The following is a 17,716-nucleotide window of genomic DNA, read 5'->3' as shown; positions in this document are numbered from 1 at the left end:
GCACTAAAATGTTGGTATGAGTAGGTTACATGCATTATACAGCAAGCGAAAAAATTTAATCAGACATAACATGGATTCATACTCCCTCCTTGCATCTATATAGGGTGTAATGAGATTTTTAAGACCGCCTTTGACTATTGACAAGATTAATAGTACATGACATGCACAATGTGAAAATTATATCATTGAAAGAACCTTTCACAGACAAAGTTAACGGTGTGCTTTGTGTCAGTTGCATGTCATATATCATTGCTCTAATATTTGGTCAAAGTTAGCATCGAAAAACGCATTAGGCCCTATATAGATGGAAGGAGGGAGTAGCTTTGAATAGCATTTGTATAGTAAAACGGGGCAACACTCTCTCTTTGTGTGGTGTGAATAGTTTTAATTTTTCGTTTTCTTTTTGGTTGAGGGAAGTGCAAATTGATTTGGTACGTACAAGTACAATATTACAACACGTTAGGCTTGTCCCAAAAATTCAACCTGCGTCTTGTTATATCCCGAAAATTCAGATATTGTGCTCCCAAAACTGGCGCCTTCACAACCCGCGCCTTGCTATCCCGAAACTACAACGCGCGCGAAAACTCCCTCCAGCTGCCAAATCCTGACACGCGAAATCCTCCTTCTAACCCTGAGCTGAAAGGGCCGCTAGTTCAAATCGGTGGGGGTACTTTTCTAACACACCCTACATTTTGGACAAGCGCGTCCCTAAGTCATGCTTCACCCCCTCCCATCGCCCCCTTTTCACCATTCGAAATCCCAGGCTGCCATAACCTCTCCGCTCCAGCCGCGAAACCCCACCCTCCTCCATCCGCCACATCACCGCTGCCCAGCCAGAGCCTCTTCCCCGACGATGTCGTCCACCACAACAGCTCGACGTCCCTCATCCACCTCCCCGGATGAGGATCCGTCGTCCATCTCGCCGTCCAGCCGGTTCAGCTGCCCCGTCCTCGACCTCCAAGGAGCTGCTCTGACGATCGCCTCGTCTATCGCGGCTGCTCCATCCCCACAGCGCCGCCTTAACCTGCTCCACCGGAACCGCAGCATCCTCACCGACTCCTCGGACTAAGCCGAGGCCTACTCGGCGCCACCAAATAGGTTGTACACTCATCGCATTGCACCTTCTCCTTAACTCGACCTCCTGGCGCCGACGGCGCTCCATCCCGCACCCCCATGGAGCGGCTACCTTGAAGCCGGTGCCGCGAGCGACATCTCCACGGCGGCTCTCCCCCAGTGCGAGGCCCCTTCGGCGGCGGTGGCGATACCAGCCGGATCTGCTGCTTCTGCTCCGGCTCTCGCTCGATCGCTCGCTCGCCCAGCTGCTGCTGCTGCTCTCCCCCTCGCTCGTGCTGCTGCTCTGCTCCGATTAAGCCACACTTCAGTCGACTGAATCGACTTTTGGGTCAGTCAATTTTCAGGGGATGGGGGGAGGGGGCTCACCGGAGTTAAGGAAGAACCACCCGCAACGGGGACGGGGCCTCGCTGGAGAGGTACCCCACTATGTATCTTAGGGTTCAGGGTGGGGGTGGGGGCCTAGAGGGCTGGTCGGGGTGGCGGTGGCGAGTTGTTTCGGGGCGGCGAGGCGGCGTTGGGGCCGGCGGCGAGGCCGGTGGTGGCTGGCGGCTCGGGGGGTGCAGGTTGAAGATGAACTGCAGGCCCTCCCTAAACTACATGGCAAGTGCCTCTCTGCTACCATTGCGTTCAGTTTCGACATTAGCATTCAGACTCCACAGTAAATTTCAGTTTCGACAGTTAAGTTCAGAGTCAACAGTTTTTACCTCATTTGTTGTAGTCAGGTGGTTTTTGGTGATGTTAATTTTACATCCATTTTACATCATCTATTGGAGATGCTATTAGAATCCCACTTGAGATTGACGATGTCTGTCTTGTGCTGCTTCAGCCTTGACGTCTTACGGCTCACCGGAGCTGCTCCAACGACAGAACGATCCATCACAACAGAGCAGTGCCCAGGACACCGTCTACAGATTCCTCAGATCTTCCTTCACACCTCCGACAGCCACCTCTGCCTCAACTGCTTCAGCGACCAACCCAATGATGCTGAGGTCGACACGGCTACGGCAAAGAGGTTGTACACTTGTTGCATCACTTATTACTATACATTCACGTCGATCCATTAGGGCTATTTTGGTTCAACGGAAAAACATAGCAATAGGGAATTTTCCAATGGCACTCTACTATTCAATTATTCATGCATTTTGTTGAAAGGAATGAAGCAAAACATCCACCTGGACCTACTTTTCAAAATCCTATGCATGAAAACAAGACAAAGTGCATTAGTGCCAGAATAACATTCTAATTGTACACGCTTTCATATGGTTTCTCCTTATTTTGGCCATGTTTCTTTGCATTCCTCTGCTCTTCCAATTCCTGTAAACCAAACACCCAAGTTGACAGAAATCCTGTGTTTACAAATGCTCTGTTTACCATGTGCATTTTCCTATCCTATTCCGGTGTTTTTCCTATCCATGCGTTTTAAGAATCATGCAAGCCAAATGAGCCCTTACAGAATTACTTCAGTTACAAGTACATGTCGAAGGGAACTTTGTGTGGTTTGTCCTGCTCCTGCTGCGACGTCGTCCACCTCACCTGAGCTGCTCCATCGACAGAAGCATCCACCAAACCAGACATCACGACTCATGACCGTCTTTCGCCACCTTAGATCTCCTTCCCTGCCGCCGGCACCCACCCCAACGGCATCACCATCATCGACTCAGAAGATGAACCTAAGGAGTACACGGGTCTACAAGAGAGGTCGCACTCTTTTGTTTCTGCTTATAATGCATTTCTTAAACTTACCTGCTACTTTATCGTCCTGTTCGGCTCTTGGACTCCCAACTCAGGTCCAAATTAATGTTCAAACTTGAGTTCTAAATTAGTTGTGGGGCACATATCGAGGCAGCAATAAATAGTATGTCTGTCTAATATCTGGTTCACCTAGGGTATGCCTATGTTGTTCATCTTGGGTGGGAAACAAATAGTAAAGAAATCATCATCTATCTTTTTATTAATTTAAAGCAATCATCAGCCTGCTATCATTATTTTTGGATCCATCCACTGGTTGTTACCATCACTCTAAATTTCTGCATGCTCTCTTACATAATCTCACCATATTTTTTCGTATGCATGTCAGATATTGTACACATTCATGCTGAACATGTAGAGAAAAAGAGAAGAGTTTTGCGCGGCAATATAATGTCATGCAGACATCGCTCCACGGTGGGTTCAATGGCAAACCCTCCCCACCCCTCTCCAGATTGTAATCCAGAGGAAGATATCTATTCTGAGGCGGATTCAGACGCCGTTGACCACTCCTATTTACCCCCCAAGGTGTTTGCTCTACCATGGCATGATGATGTTAGTCATATCATGCATATGTTGCCTTGCAGTGCCTACTTTTGACATCATATATGTCATCTTCTTAGTTTAGACATGTTCTGTAATGCCACCTGTTTAGTTTCTATATCATATATGGGAATTATGCAGTCTCGTGTCTTTTAGCCAGCCATAATATATGTGAAATGTGCAATGCCATCCTGTTTAACCAGGCATCATATATTTGAATGATATCTTGCCCATCTTTTTCTTCATTACATTTCCATCTGTCGACAATGTTTGTACATTAAACTACTCTTCCTGTGAATCAGCCATTTGGGTGGGAGATGGAAAAATCTGGAGTGAAAACAAGGCCTTCAGAGCAGACAGTGCTACATGTTGAAGAAGATCTCTTGTTGGGTCCCGATAGCTCCTCAGAGATGGATTCAGAGACAGATGACCAGTCCTATTCCCCTACTGAGGTGTATGCTCTAACTTGGCACGGTTATACTGCTCATATCATGCATACGGTGTCTTGCATTGCATAGTTTAGACATCATATACACAATATTCAACACCATGTTCTTAGTTCAGACATCATATCAAATGCCCTCTGTTTAGCATATAAATCACATATGTGAATTAAATGATGTGATCCTGATTACTTAGATAACATGTAGGTGAATTATGTCATGTGATCCTGTTTAGTTATTCATCATATCTTTGAATTATGTTATGCTATGCTATCCAGTTTAGATAGACATCATATATGTGAAATTATGTCATGCTATCCATTTTAGTTAAACAATATACATGTCAACTATTTCATGCCCTCTTTTTTCCACACTATCTATTGCATCTGTCTCTCATACAATGTTTGTACATTCAACTATGTTTCCTGTTTATCAGCCATTTGAATTGGAGCGGGTGATGCCAGTATCTAGCGGAATAAAAACACGATCTTCAAATAAAACAGTGCTACCTCTTGGTGGAGATAGCACCACGGTTGTACATGCACAAGAACCAGCCCTACCACACATAACCCAAACTCTCGCAGATTGTACCCCTACTGCGATGGACAGAGAACCAGCTTCACCCAATCTAACCCCAACCCCAGCCGATAGTAACCCAGTTCCTGTTGACACAGCACCATCTCCACCACAGAGCTCCCAAACAAGAGTAGTTAGTAAGGCAGCTCTAGTGCCCAAAGGGCCAGTACTATCAAGGCGAACCCCAACTCCACCAGTTAGTACGCCTATTCCTATGTAGGAAGCACAACCAGCCAGTCGTAGTTTAGCATCTATAACATTTGATGTTGTTAAATCATATGTGCATATCTTCCCATCTTGGAAATATTATACTGAAGATGAAGGAAAATGCCAGTTGCAGGTGTTTGTCCAGGAGTTATGTGTAAGTAATGTTATTCATGGCAATTACTTTGCTTTGTCCCATACATCCTACCTCCATGATGGTTATAATACAGCAAATTTTCCCATTTTTGTCTATAGAGAAGGACTGATTTGGAAACTCAGGATGAGGTAACCTGTGCTAATACCTCTGCTATCTTCAAGAATGCTTGGTGGCAGTATCGAATTACCTGAAGAAAACGTACTTCACCGGCAAAGAAACTCATCAAATTCCCTTACGTTCTCCTGAGACACATTTACTGGACGATGACTGGGAATGCCTTGTTCTGTACAGGTCCCGAACCAAGAATGTGGTAAGGTCTATGAGCTCATTTTCTATTTTTAAGTATTATATTCTTGCGTCTTACTTACTCTGTTCATGTAGAACAAGTGCCTAAACCTAAAGAACAACTGTTCTAATTTAAGATTCCATTGCTATCATAGTTCAAAAAAGCGCTAGGCGTTAATTGTGCGTTTTGCCACCGCCTTGCACTTTACTGACCAAAGCGCATGCTTATGCGCAGTTATGCACATATTAAGTGTAGTTATGCGCAATGAGTTTTGCCAACGCCTAGAGCCTAGGCGCGCTTAAGCGCTCCCATAGGCGCGCCTTTTTTAACTATGATTGCTTTGCTCTTGTATCACTGTATTTACTGATACAAACTTATTTTTAAATTGAAGGATCCAATCGAAACTCCAATGGCACAGCAGGTATGTTCACGCATGTTTCTTTAACAGGTTTGCTCTTATCAATAGCTCTTTTGATTTCAATTTCAATTGTGTATACAGTTGACTTTCATATCATGCACATTACTAGCATCACAACAGAGCCAATAGTGTTGTTGTACATGTAGACCCATGGTACCCATCTGAAATCTTGTTGTGCCGTGTAGTTTCTCACGCTTTGTATTCTTTCACTGCTGCTTTGTCTTGAACTGATATGATTTGAACCGTGTCTCTATTTTGATTTGGCAAGACAATGCAGTGACCATAGGACATAGATATATGTTTGTTTGATGCTTTTATTATGTACTAGTACTTGGCAATAGAAGACTTGGTAGTTTAATCCTGTCCACCTTACTAATGAACTGGTTCACTGAAATGAGTTTCATATACTAGTACATGCTAACTTGTTATGTGTCTGCTTGTTTCTTCTTTTAGAATGCTGACAGAATATTGGGGAAGAGTGCCTTATTAAGCAATGGTAAAGGAAGTAATGCAGATAAGGTTCAGGATAGTGACACATCCTTGTTGGTCTCCAACAAAGCTGATAAAACAGCTAAGGAAGACTATCTTGAAGACAGCAAGACAACCCCAAAGTCCTGTCTTGGTTTAGTGTTCGAGTTACTGGCCACTACCGCTTGCACAAGCTATTCAAACTCACTGTCTGAATCAGTTCGGTTTCTTGAGTCTCAACTACAAGCTGAAAGACATCAATCAGCTGTGTTGCCACAAGAAGCGGAAGGACTGCGGAAGTCCCTGGAGCATTCAGATGCATACTTTCTGGTGCAACAGCAAGCGTTGGAGGATTTTAGCGCCAAACAGGACAAAGCTAATCAGCTTGCTAAGCTTATTGCCAGCATGGTGGATACCCAGGATAACGTTTCTTGAGCTCTTCTGAAGTTGTTTCAGTTATGCTCTTGTTTTGCTGCCGCATTTATTTGCACTGGTGGCCATTGCAATTTTGACAGCCAGTGTATGTAATATGCTGCTTTGTTCCCTATATTTGCACTGGTGGCGAACTTTGATTCCCAGTGGATGTAATATGTGTAATAGCGGTAATAGGCTAGCCTTAATTGCTTGCTTATTTATTTCCTTATTGTCTTGTTTAGTTGTTTGCTTGTAGTCACTGCAGTTATTTTTCTGTGTTTTTCTAGTGGCCACAATAGCCTATTTTTGGTAACTAGGCCAAAATAATCATGGCAACACACGGACTGTTGTAACCATGGGCCTCTTGCAGGCCGTATGATCCATGGGCCTTCGTTCGGCCGTAGGACCATTGGCCTTCTATACGGGCCGTAGGATCCATCGGCCTTCTATACGGGCCTTAGGGATAAATGGGCCTTCTATGGGCCTTTTACGGGCCATACTATCCATGGGCCTTTTAGGGGCCATACGATCCATGGGCCTTTTACGGGTCGTACTATCCATGGGCCTCATACGGGCCGTAGGATCCATGGGCCTTCTACAGGGCGTATCATCATTTCGCCAATCATGGGCCGTTCTATTCGTGGACCATAACGGGCCATTAATAGGCCGTATTTGATAACTCTATGAAAACAGCCCAACTGGTTTTTTTTGACATGAAAACGGCCCAACATATTAACGGTCCGCAAACGGGCCGACTGTAACGACGGGCTGAATTTGGCCCACAAGCAGAAAATGACAATAACGGGCCGTATGTAACCGAATGCTGCAAGTGAGCCCAAGAATCAATGGGCCCTGAGGAGGCCGAAAGATAACTTGGGCTGGAAATGGCCCAATGCAATAACGGGCCATTAGTGGATATAAAGTGATACACTGTTCATTACGGGCCAGTTTCACCACGAGCCGTTAATGGGCCAAGAGTTACAAAGGTCCTCATATGGGCCGAAAGAAGTCATGGGCCACACATGGGCCGGAAGTTAAAACGGGCTGAATCATATTGGACGGCCCAGATGACGCTACTGGGCCTAATTCGGGCCCTAGGTTAGCGGGCTATAAATGGGCTATATGCGAACAGGACGTTAACAGGCTTTCCATGGGCCGGCCCACCACCTTTTGACCAAGTCAAACGGGCCGACCTTTTCACAGGAATGGGCCTCTATTGGGCCGTGCCACGTGTCGCTGTATCATAGGCGCCTTCGGTCCAATGAGCGGATGACATCTATCCCAATGGTGAGCCGACACGTGTTTCCTCCAGCCAATGATGATTTTACACGTGGAAAATCCCCATTGGTTGGGGCTGTTAACGGGTTATCGGATCCAAAACCCGACCCGATAGCTTAACGGCGTTCTGTTACGGTGGATGCCACATGTCGTTCACCCTTGATGAAAGCACTTCCGTGACGCGCGATTTATCGTCATGAAAGTGGACATTTCCGTGATGATAATTTTGGTAATGTCATGGAACACTTCTACGACAGCACAGGTATAACTATCTTGATTCTGTCATAAATTTGTCATGGATGTACATGCATGAAAAAAAACCCGACCTACTGTGACAAACACGTATCATCACAGAAGTGTATTTTTTTTGTAGTGCTGGCACTCGCTAGCCACCTTATGCAAGAAGTGCATGTCAGTCGGTGGAACCTGTCTCACGTAAGCGTACGTGTAAGGTCGGTCCGGGCCGCTTCATCCCACGATGCCGCCAAATCAAGATAAGACTAGTGACGGTAAGCATATTGAACAAACCAATGCCCACAACTACTTGTGTTCTACTCGTGCAAAGAATCTACGTAATAGACCTAGCTCATGATGCCACTGTTGGGGAACGTAGCAGAAATTCAAAATTTTCTACGCATCACCAAGATCAATCTATGGAGATTCAAGCAACAAGAGAGAGAGAGGGAGTGCATCTTCATACCCTTGAAGATTGGTAAGCGGAAGCATTACAAGAACATCGTTGATGGAGTCGTACTCGTGGAGATTCAAATCGCGGAAGATACGATCTAGCGCCGAATGAACGGCCTCCGCGTTCAACACCCGTACAGCCCGGGGACGTCTCCCCCTTCTTGATCCAGCAAGAGGAGAGGAGAAGTTGAGGGGGAGCTCCGGCAGCACGACGGCGTGGTGGTGGAGCTTGTAGTTCTCCGGCAGGGCTTCGCCAAGCACTACTGAGGAGGAGGTGGAGTTGGAGAGGGGGAGGGCTGCGCCAGGGGCAAGGGTGAAGCTCCCATGTGCCTCCCCACTATATATAGGGGTGGAGGGGGCTGGTTTCTTGCCCTCCAAGTCCTTGGGGCGTTGGCAAAGGTGGGAGGAAAGAAATCCCATCATTTCCTTCCCCACCGATTGTTATCCCCCTTTTTAGGGATCTTGATCTTATCCTTTCGGGATATGATCTTATTCCTTCTAAGGGGGGATCTTGGTGCGCCTTGACCAGGGGTGTGGGGCCTTGCCTCCACTACCCACGTTTATGTGGGTCCCCCCAAACAGGTGGGCCCCACTCTGGAACCTTCTAGAACCTTCCCGGTACAATACCAAAAAATCCTGAACATTTTTCGGTGGCCAAAATAGGACTTCCCATATATAAATCTTTACCTCCGGACCATTCCGGAACTCCTTGTGACATCCGGGATCTCATCTGGGACTCTGAACAACATTCGTTAACTGCACACTAATTCCCATAACAACTCTAGCGTCACTGAACCTTAAGTGTTTAGACCCTACGGGTTCGGGAATCATGCAGACATGACCGACACAGCTCTCTGGCCAATAACCAACAGCGGGATCTGGATACCCATGTTGGCTCCCACATGTTCCACGATGATCTCATCGGATGAACCACGATGTCAAGGATTCAAGCAATCCCGTATACAATTCCCTTTGTCAATCGGTACGTTACTTGCCCGAGATTCGATCGTCGGTATCCCAATACCTCATTCAATCTCGTTACCGGAAAGTCACTTTACTCGTTCCGTAATGCATGATCCTGTGACTAACTACTTAGTCACATTGAGCTCATTATGATGATGCATTAGCGAGTGGGCCCAGAGATACCTCTCCGTCACACGGAGTGACAAATCCCACTCTCGATTCGTACCAACCCAACAAACACTTTCGGAGATACCCGTAGTGCACCTTTATAGCGTAACATTTACGTTGTGACGTTTGGCACACCCAAAGCATTCCTACGGTATCCGGGAGTTGCACAATCTCATGGTCTAAGGAAATGATACTTGACATTAGAAAAGCTTTTAGCAAACGAACTACACGATCTTGTGCTATGCTTAGGATTGGGTCTTGTCCATCACATCATTCTCCTAATGATGTGATCCTGTTATCAATGACATCCAATGTGCATGGTCAGGAAACCATAACCATCTATTGATCAATGAGCTAGTCAACTAGAGGCTCACTAGGGGCATGTTGTGGTCTATGTATTCACACATGTATTACGGTTTCCAGTTAATACAATTATAGCATGAACAATAGACAATTATCATGAACAAGGAAATATAATAATAACCATTTTATTATTGCCTCTAGGGCATATTTCCAGCACAACCAATGTCAGCACTCCGCACCATACCGATCACCTGGCCCTTCGCGGTCTGGGGACTCGACATGGTGGGACCCTTCAAAACCGCTCGAGGCGGCATGACGCACTTGCTGGTGGCAGTGGACAAGTTCACCAAATGGATCGAGGCAAGAGCAATCAAGAAACTGGACGGGCCAACAGCCGTCCGGTTCATCAAGGACATAGCGGTGCGCTACGGCATGCCGAACAGCATCATCACCGACAACGGCACCAACTTCGCCAAGGGCGCGCTCGAGCAATACTGCTCAGTCTCCGGCATCCGCCTCGACCTGGCCTCCGTTGCGCATCTGCAGTCCAACGGGCAGGTCGAGCTGGCCAACAGACTCATCTTGTCTGGCATCAAGCCGCGACTCATCAAGCCACTCATCCGCTCACCCGGCAGCTGGCTCGATGAGTTGTCGGCCATTCTCTGGAGTCTCCGCACCATGCCGAATCGGTTGACCGGGTTCACCCCGTTCTTCCTCGTCTACGGAGCCGAAGCCATCATCCCGATCGACGTCGAGTTCGACTCGCCGTGCGTCGCGTTGTACACCGAAGCCGAAGCCAGAGAAGCCCTCGAAGATGGCGTCGACCTGCTCGAAGAAGCATGTCTCCTGGCGCTCAGTCGCTCGGCCATCTACCAGCAAGGTATGAGGCACTATCACAGCAAGAAGATCAGGCCCCTTGCATTCCGCAAGGGCGACCTCGTCCTCCGTCTCGTCCAAGAGCAAGCAGGCCAGCACAAGTTGTCCCCTCCATGGGAGGGCCCATTCATCGTGAGCAGGGCCTTGCGCGATCGCAATGCCTACTACCTCATCGATGCACGCAAGTCAAAGAAGTGCAAGAAGGACACCGCCGGTGAAGAAACGACACGGCTGTGGAACGCGGAACTCCTCCGCCCGTTTTACAGTTAGCCGCATGAGTGTATGTATCGTCGCCTTTTGTAAATGCATGAAACTATGGGGTCCCCGAACGAGACTCGGGGGCTACCCTTTTGCCGACCAATTTATTGCGTCCTTATTTTTTCTGCATCACTATACCACTGAACCTGGCCACCGGTCCGACTCGCTCGACCCGGGAGCTTGGGGGCTGGCCGGCTCGATAGCCACCCCGCCGCCTTACTTGGTGATTTCTGATAAAAGTCAGGATGTTGCGGTCCCTCGCTTTGCCCTAAAAGCCACAGATCTAGCTTTGGCTATCGGCTGGCAAGCACAACGGGCCAAAGCTCCTGGACGTTTCATACACTAAGTCAAAGGCCGTCGGGTCGATCAACCCGGCCCCCCACTCACCAAATAGACAGCCGCACGACCGGCTGCTCGCCAACCGGCTTCGCCGGATTGCCGCCAGCCGGCCCAGTGGGTGTTTCGCTCGCGCTCAACATTTCCAAAGACCCAAGTCCTGCGCGCCCCCTTTCAAAAAAAATGAACTCCTTGTCACAGACTAGAGCCTTGGCTGTCTGACTCGCGGGTGGGAGGTTTGATAAAGGAAAAAACGCATGAAATCGGTCCGAAAAATAGAAGGCAAAAAAGCAAAGACACTCACGACATTCACACATAGATATTTAAACAAAAGGCCCACGGCCGGAGTTCATTACACCCTAAAAAACCAGTGGGTGGTTGGACCTGCTACTTGACAGATTCTGCATAAAGTGTCTCAGGCATCTCCAGCGCCACGTCACGACGTTGACGGCTCTCCCCTGGCGGCCTCCGGGTCCGGCGAGACACCGGTGTCCTCCTCAGCATCCGCGTCACCATAGACGCCCGTCTCCTCCGAGCTCCCCTCCGGGTCATGGAGAAGCAAGCTGTAGTCGTCGCCATCCACGACCCTGACGTCTTCCGTCCGCTCTGGATGGAACTCATCGTGGAAGGCGAACTCGGTGATGTAGCTGGCCCGGGAGGCGATCCGGCCGGACTGCACCTACAGCAACTGCTCCGAGCCGGCCCATTGGCCCATCAGCGCGTCCAGCTGAAGATCCGGATGCTAAGACAGCGCAAACTGGAGCGCCATCTCGGCACCGGCACGAGCGGTGGAAACGCGCCACTCGCCAAGACGGTCCGCACCTGTCTCCAGCCAACGCGCCAGGCGCGTGAAGCTCCTCGGCACGACGGCGCCCAGCCAAAGGGCCATCATTATCGTGGTGCCGGCCTGGGACAGCCGCTCCATCTACGTCCCTAGGACCCGCAGGCGGGCCTCAGCAGCGGCGATGATCTCCGGGAAGGTCCAGGCCGTCCGCGGATCCGTCCCAGACCCAACAACGCCGGTCGGGTCGCGCTGATAGCGTACGGCTTCCTTCGCTAGCCGCTGCGTCTCCAGGAAGGCCCCTGCCGCAAAGGAAGAAGCAAGTTAGAAGAACAACAAGGAAGAAAAGTCGGGTCCCGACCCGGCAAGCTACAAGAAGCAGCACTTACTAGAAAACGACTCTTCCAGGTGCTACGCCTCAAGCAACGTACAACGCCGCTCCCGCTCCATGGTGCGGTCGCGCTCCTCGAGCGCCTTCTCCAGAGTGGCCGCCTTGGCAAGGGTCGCCTTCAGCTCGGCGTCCTTGTCTTTGGCCGCCTTCTCGGCTGCCTCGCGGCGGCGGGCTTCATCCTCACGGGCCCCCTCAGCTGTGGTGACCTGCTCTCGCAGGCGTTCCACCTCGGCCTGGAGCCGGCCCTTGTCGTCTGCCAGCTGGCCGCGTTGCTGGTCCGCCTCCACCAGGGCCCGCTGCGCCTCCGCGACCTTGGTGGTTCCACCTTGAGAAGCTACACCTCGGCCTCGAGGCAGCCCTTGTGACCCGCTAGCTGCTCATACAGCCGGTTGGCCTCGTCAAGAGATCGACGGGCCGCGGCCGCCTCCATCCTCGCTTGCGCCGCCTCGACACCAAGCCGGCCGGTGTCAGCAACAAGCCGGTCGTAATGATGACCGGCCCAGAGTAGTCGAGTCCTCCAAGACAGCACATCGGCTGTGAAAAAGAAGGAATCAGCAGAAAAAAGAGCAAGACATAAGATCTGGCCCAATTGTTACACAATTGGCCCGAATCTCGGGGGCTACACCCAGTGGGTGCGCTAGCGCGCCCCCACTAAAAAGAGCACAAAAGTACCTGCGGCACGTGGAGCTCCTCCTCCTTGGCGGTAAGCTGCTCCACGAGCTCCCGGTGCTTGCCCAGGAGACGGTTGTAGCGGCAACCCGGAAGGCGTCAAGATGCTGAAGAAATCAGAAGTCAAAAACAAGGCCAACGCTCTAGAAGATCCGACCCAACTACTACATAGTTGGCCCGGATCTCGGGGGCTACACCCAGTTGGTGCGCTGGCACGCCCCCACAAAGAAGAAATTACAAGGAAGCAAAAAGACTTACCAGCACGGTGAGCTCCAGGTCGCGCATCCGTTCCACCTCGGCTTGGGCGAAGGCCTCAAGCCGCTCCGTCCGACCCCGCAGACGGCGACTGACGGCATCCAGCGCCGCCTCCTCTTGGGTCTAGGGCCCGAAGACAGTGGCGCCCCCGCTCCGCGCCGGCTGCGGCACGGCGGCTCAGCACCCTCCCTGCCGGGGCACCAAGGCGTGCTCCCCGCTGGCCGCTTGCGACACGGCCAGCACCTCCTCTGACGCCACTCCCAGCGCTGACGACGACCCAGACACCGGGACGCCCTGCGTCGCCACCACCGGCCCGGCTGCCAGGGTGGTCTCAGGCACTGCCGCCCGCGGTGCCTCCTCCATAGCCGGCGGCGCCTCCGGCGCCGCCGCCTGTGGCGTCTCCTCCAAGACAACGACGCCTCCACCACCATCAGCCGCCGCGCGCTCGACCATGTCGGCCCGCGGCGGGGTATCGCTCCCCACCTCCACGACCTCCTGGTCGAGGATCACCACCTCAGCCCGGCCTCCACGGCCACGCTCCCTCAATGACGACGGCTCAAAGATCATCGCCGCCACCATCATACCCTCCTGCATCTCGCACTAGGCCGGCTCCATGCCGGATCGCGCCCATGCCTCTGCCGTGTCGGTCCAAGCCTGGACCGACGCTACCTCCAGCTCCACCTCAGCCCGGTTCCTGTCCCGCCAGGCCAAGGCCTCGGCGTTGCTCGGGTCCAGGCCGAGGTCCGAGTCGGCCCGCCTCTCCACCTCGCCCTGCTCGGCAAGGTCGGACCGGCTCCTGCGGAACGCGGCCCCTTCGGCGACCGCGGCCTCCTCCGCCGCCCTCGCCAGCGCGATTGGCGACCTGAAGAAGAAGGCAGAATGAGCAAAAAAGAAGCAAGACTAGCTCGAAAAAAAACCCAGGCCCAAAACAAGAAATGAAGCTTACCCCGTCATGACCGGGACCGGGGCTGGCCTCCCGTGCCCACTGCCGCGCTTCTTCTTGGCCGTCCTCCCAGCCACCTCCGGATCTGCCGTGCGCTTTGAGGCCCGGGGTCGTGGCGCGACGCTGTCTTTTCCGTGCGGGCGGCTCGGCGCCGCCCCATTAGAGGACCCGGCTCCGCCCACGTCGCTGCCTCCCCCGCCCAACGCCACTACACCAACAGCCGGCGTCAGCGTCGCCCGCAGCGCGACACGATCAACAATTCAAATGAAGAAAGAAAGATGCAAGACTTACCCGCGCGACGCCCAGCACCGGCGTCGGACTCGGCCACCTCCTCCTCGCCGAGAGCCGCGGCCTCCTCTGGCGCCACCGGCGCCACCTGCGACGGAGCCTGGGCATAAGGATGCCAAATCGCGTTCAGAAGAATCTCCCACGTCGCGTCAGGGCGGATGAGAAGATGCGCGGCAGCAAAGTAAGAAGACCAAATACTAACCTGTGGTGCCGGGTTCGCCTGGCTGTACGGCGCCTTGCCGATCCGCCAGTCCTCTCCAAGGTTGGCCTTGGAGATGTCGTTCATGCCACACGCGACCTGCTCCACGGATAGCCGCGTCGACCCCATGCGGTTGGGATCCTGCAGGCCGATCATATCGCCGATGAGGCAGGAGCGCCTATGAAGCGGAAGGACCCGGCGGGTGATGAATGCGGCAAGGAGGTCGGTGCCTGCGATCCCCTCCTGCGTCCTCATCACCGTCACCCGCTCGCAGAGATTGACGATCTCCTGCGACGGGTGCCGAAGCGAGTAGCCCCAGTTCGTCTTCGCCCGCGGCGGTGCGATGGCGAAGGGCGGAAGGTTGATGTGGTCCGCGCCTTGGTTGCAGACATAGAAGAAAGAGTTCTTCCACTTCTTGGCAGAATCCTCCAGCGGGATCTTGGGGAAATCGGCCCCCGACCGCTTCGAGATGACGGTAGCGCCACAGTCCGCGAACTCCCCGGCCGACAGACCCTGCTGCTTCAAGGAGAAGAAGCGTGCCCAAAGGTCGATCGTGGGCTCGACCCCTAGGTATCCCTTGCAGAGCGTGACGAAGCCGGAAAGCTGCACGATGGCGCCGGCGCCAAGATGGTGCGGCTGGAGCCCGAAGAACTCCAAGAACGTGCGGAAGAAGGTGCTTGCCGGCAGCCCAAATCCACGCTCGAAGTGTGTGAGGAAGACCACGCACTCCTACTCCTCAGGCCAAGGCATCTGCTCGCCGCACGGCAGGCGAACGCCGATGTCCGCCTCCCGCAGTAGTCGCCACAACACCCGGAGCAGGGTGATGTCGCTGGCGGTGACGTTCGAGCCCATCCAGGAGCCCGACAGCAGCGACATGATCAAAAGAAGAGGAAGACAAAGATGGACGATGGAGGAAGCTCTGCTTGGAGCAGCGGGCGCCACAGTGCGACGGTTGCAAAGGGCAGGGCGAAAGCAGAGGGACAGGAGGGCGCGAGCGAGAATAATGACCGCCACCCCCCTGCTCCCTCCCCCTCCCCCCCGATTTATAGCCCCCGGTTCAAACGTGGGGGAGTGGGATCGTCTACATGCACCCGTTCCACTACTCCGCAATAAGTGCGCACGTACGGGCGTAGTAACTGATCGGGGAAGTGTAACCGGCCCCCAGACACTGCAACAAATCCACGCGCGTGGGCCAATGGCACGCGGCGGCGGGCCCCGTCCTGTCTCCCAGTCCCATCACCCGCGTGGCCTGTCAGGTCCCTCCGACTTCCGGGCACCATGTGGCGCCTGCGCGAATCCCAAGGGATCACCTCAAGATTCAATGGACTCCTCGGTTCTCGCCACGGACGGGATGCCGCGATCCGGTTTCCAAGAAAACCGGCACACAGTGAGTGTTCCTGGACCCGGCACTCGCAGAATCCGTGTTGCTAAAGGGGGAAACTGCGAAGGCCCACTCATCCGAAGACGGCGGACCTTCAAAGCTTCGGGGACTACTGTCGGGGGGATGAACCCCGGGCAGGCAACGGAACCCGGATCCTCTTCAAAAACGGTGGTGCCCGCATTGCCCCACAAAACCGGCACGCGCCTGGCTGGGTCGCTCAACCCGGTGAGGCCCGCAACCCGGCCAAACTCTCCGACTCGGCAAGGTACGTCGACCCAGCCTCAGCAACTGGCGCAAGACGGCCGAACCCGGCACGACCAAGGCTTCCCAAGCAAGCCAACCCCACCCGTGGCGTCCACGGCAACCCAGCCACGGGTCAGCTCCCGTCCCATCTAGGCCGTACGATGGGACGAGACCTCAACCACCGATGACCAAGACAATAGCGTTTCCACCCATGCCTATGGTCAGCCGGAGCATGGCAACAGTGCCCCTCACCTACCCGTTGACCAAGGCTGGCATGGCAACAGTGCTCCTGCCCTCACCGCTGACGACAGCAAGCGGCAGCCTGACGGAAGGCACTATACACGACTCGGCTCGGCCACGCCCTGACGATCGACAAGACAGCGCACAATTCCCCTTGGCACGCGGGGCCCGCACCTAGGGGAACCCGGCGAACCACAAGCCCTCAAGCGGGACCCAGCCCGGCGTCCCGGACACCGACAATATGGACCCACCAACTCGGCATATTACCATTGTAACCCTGGGTGGGTTGATCTATAAAACTCCCTAGGAACCCACGCCTACAGGGACACGTAGAGAGCATAACAGATAATGCAAGAAAAACACAAGCAAGCATAGGACTAGCCACCCAACAGCAAAACCAGGGAGAAGGAGCAGCCCAAGCCTTGGTCAGCTTCCTTCCTCCTCCATATAGCTCCAGGAGCGACATTTTACTATCGATCATCCAACTACACTCGGCAGGACTAGGGGTATTATCTCTTCGGAGAGCCCCGAACCTGGGTATGTCCAGCGTCCCACGCCCGGTCTCGGTGTCAAAACCGGCGGATCTCAGGTAGGGGGTCCCGAACTGTGCGTCTAGGCGGATGGTAATAGGAGACAAGGGACACGAAGTTTTTACCCAGGTTCGGGCCCTCTCGATGGAGGTAAAACCCTACTCCTGCTTGATTAATATTGATGATATGGGTAGTACAAGAGTAGATCTACCACGAGATCAGAGAGGCTAAACCCTAGAAGCTAGCCTATGGTATGATTGTTGTTCGTCCTACAGACTAAAACCCTCCGGTTTATATAGACACAGGAGAGGGCTAGGGTTACATCGAGTCGGTTACAATGGGAGGAGATCTACATATCCGTATCGCCAAGCTTGCCTTCCACGCCAAGGAAAGTCCCGTCCGGACACGGGACGAAGTCTTCAATCTTGTATCTTCATAGTCCAGGAGTCCGGCCAAAGGTTATAGTCCGGTCAAGCGGACACCCCCTAATCCAGGACTCCCTCAGTAGCCCATGAACCAGGCTTCAATGACGACGAGTCCGGCGCGCAGATTGTCTTCGGCATTGCAAGGTGGGTTCCTCCTCCGAATACTTCATAGA

Source organism: Triticum aestivum, chromosome 1B, assembly GCF_018294505.1.
Source record: "Triticum aestivum cultivar Chinese Spring chromosome 1B, IWGSC CS RefSeq v2.1, whole genome shotgun sequence".
NCBI classification, from domain to species: domain Eukaryota; kingdom Viridiplantae; phylum Streptophyta; class Magnoliopsida; order Poales; family Poaceae; genus Triticum; species Triticum aestivum.
Note: the sequence above shows the minus strand (reverse complement) of the source record.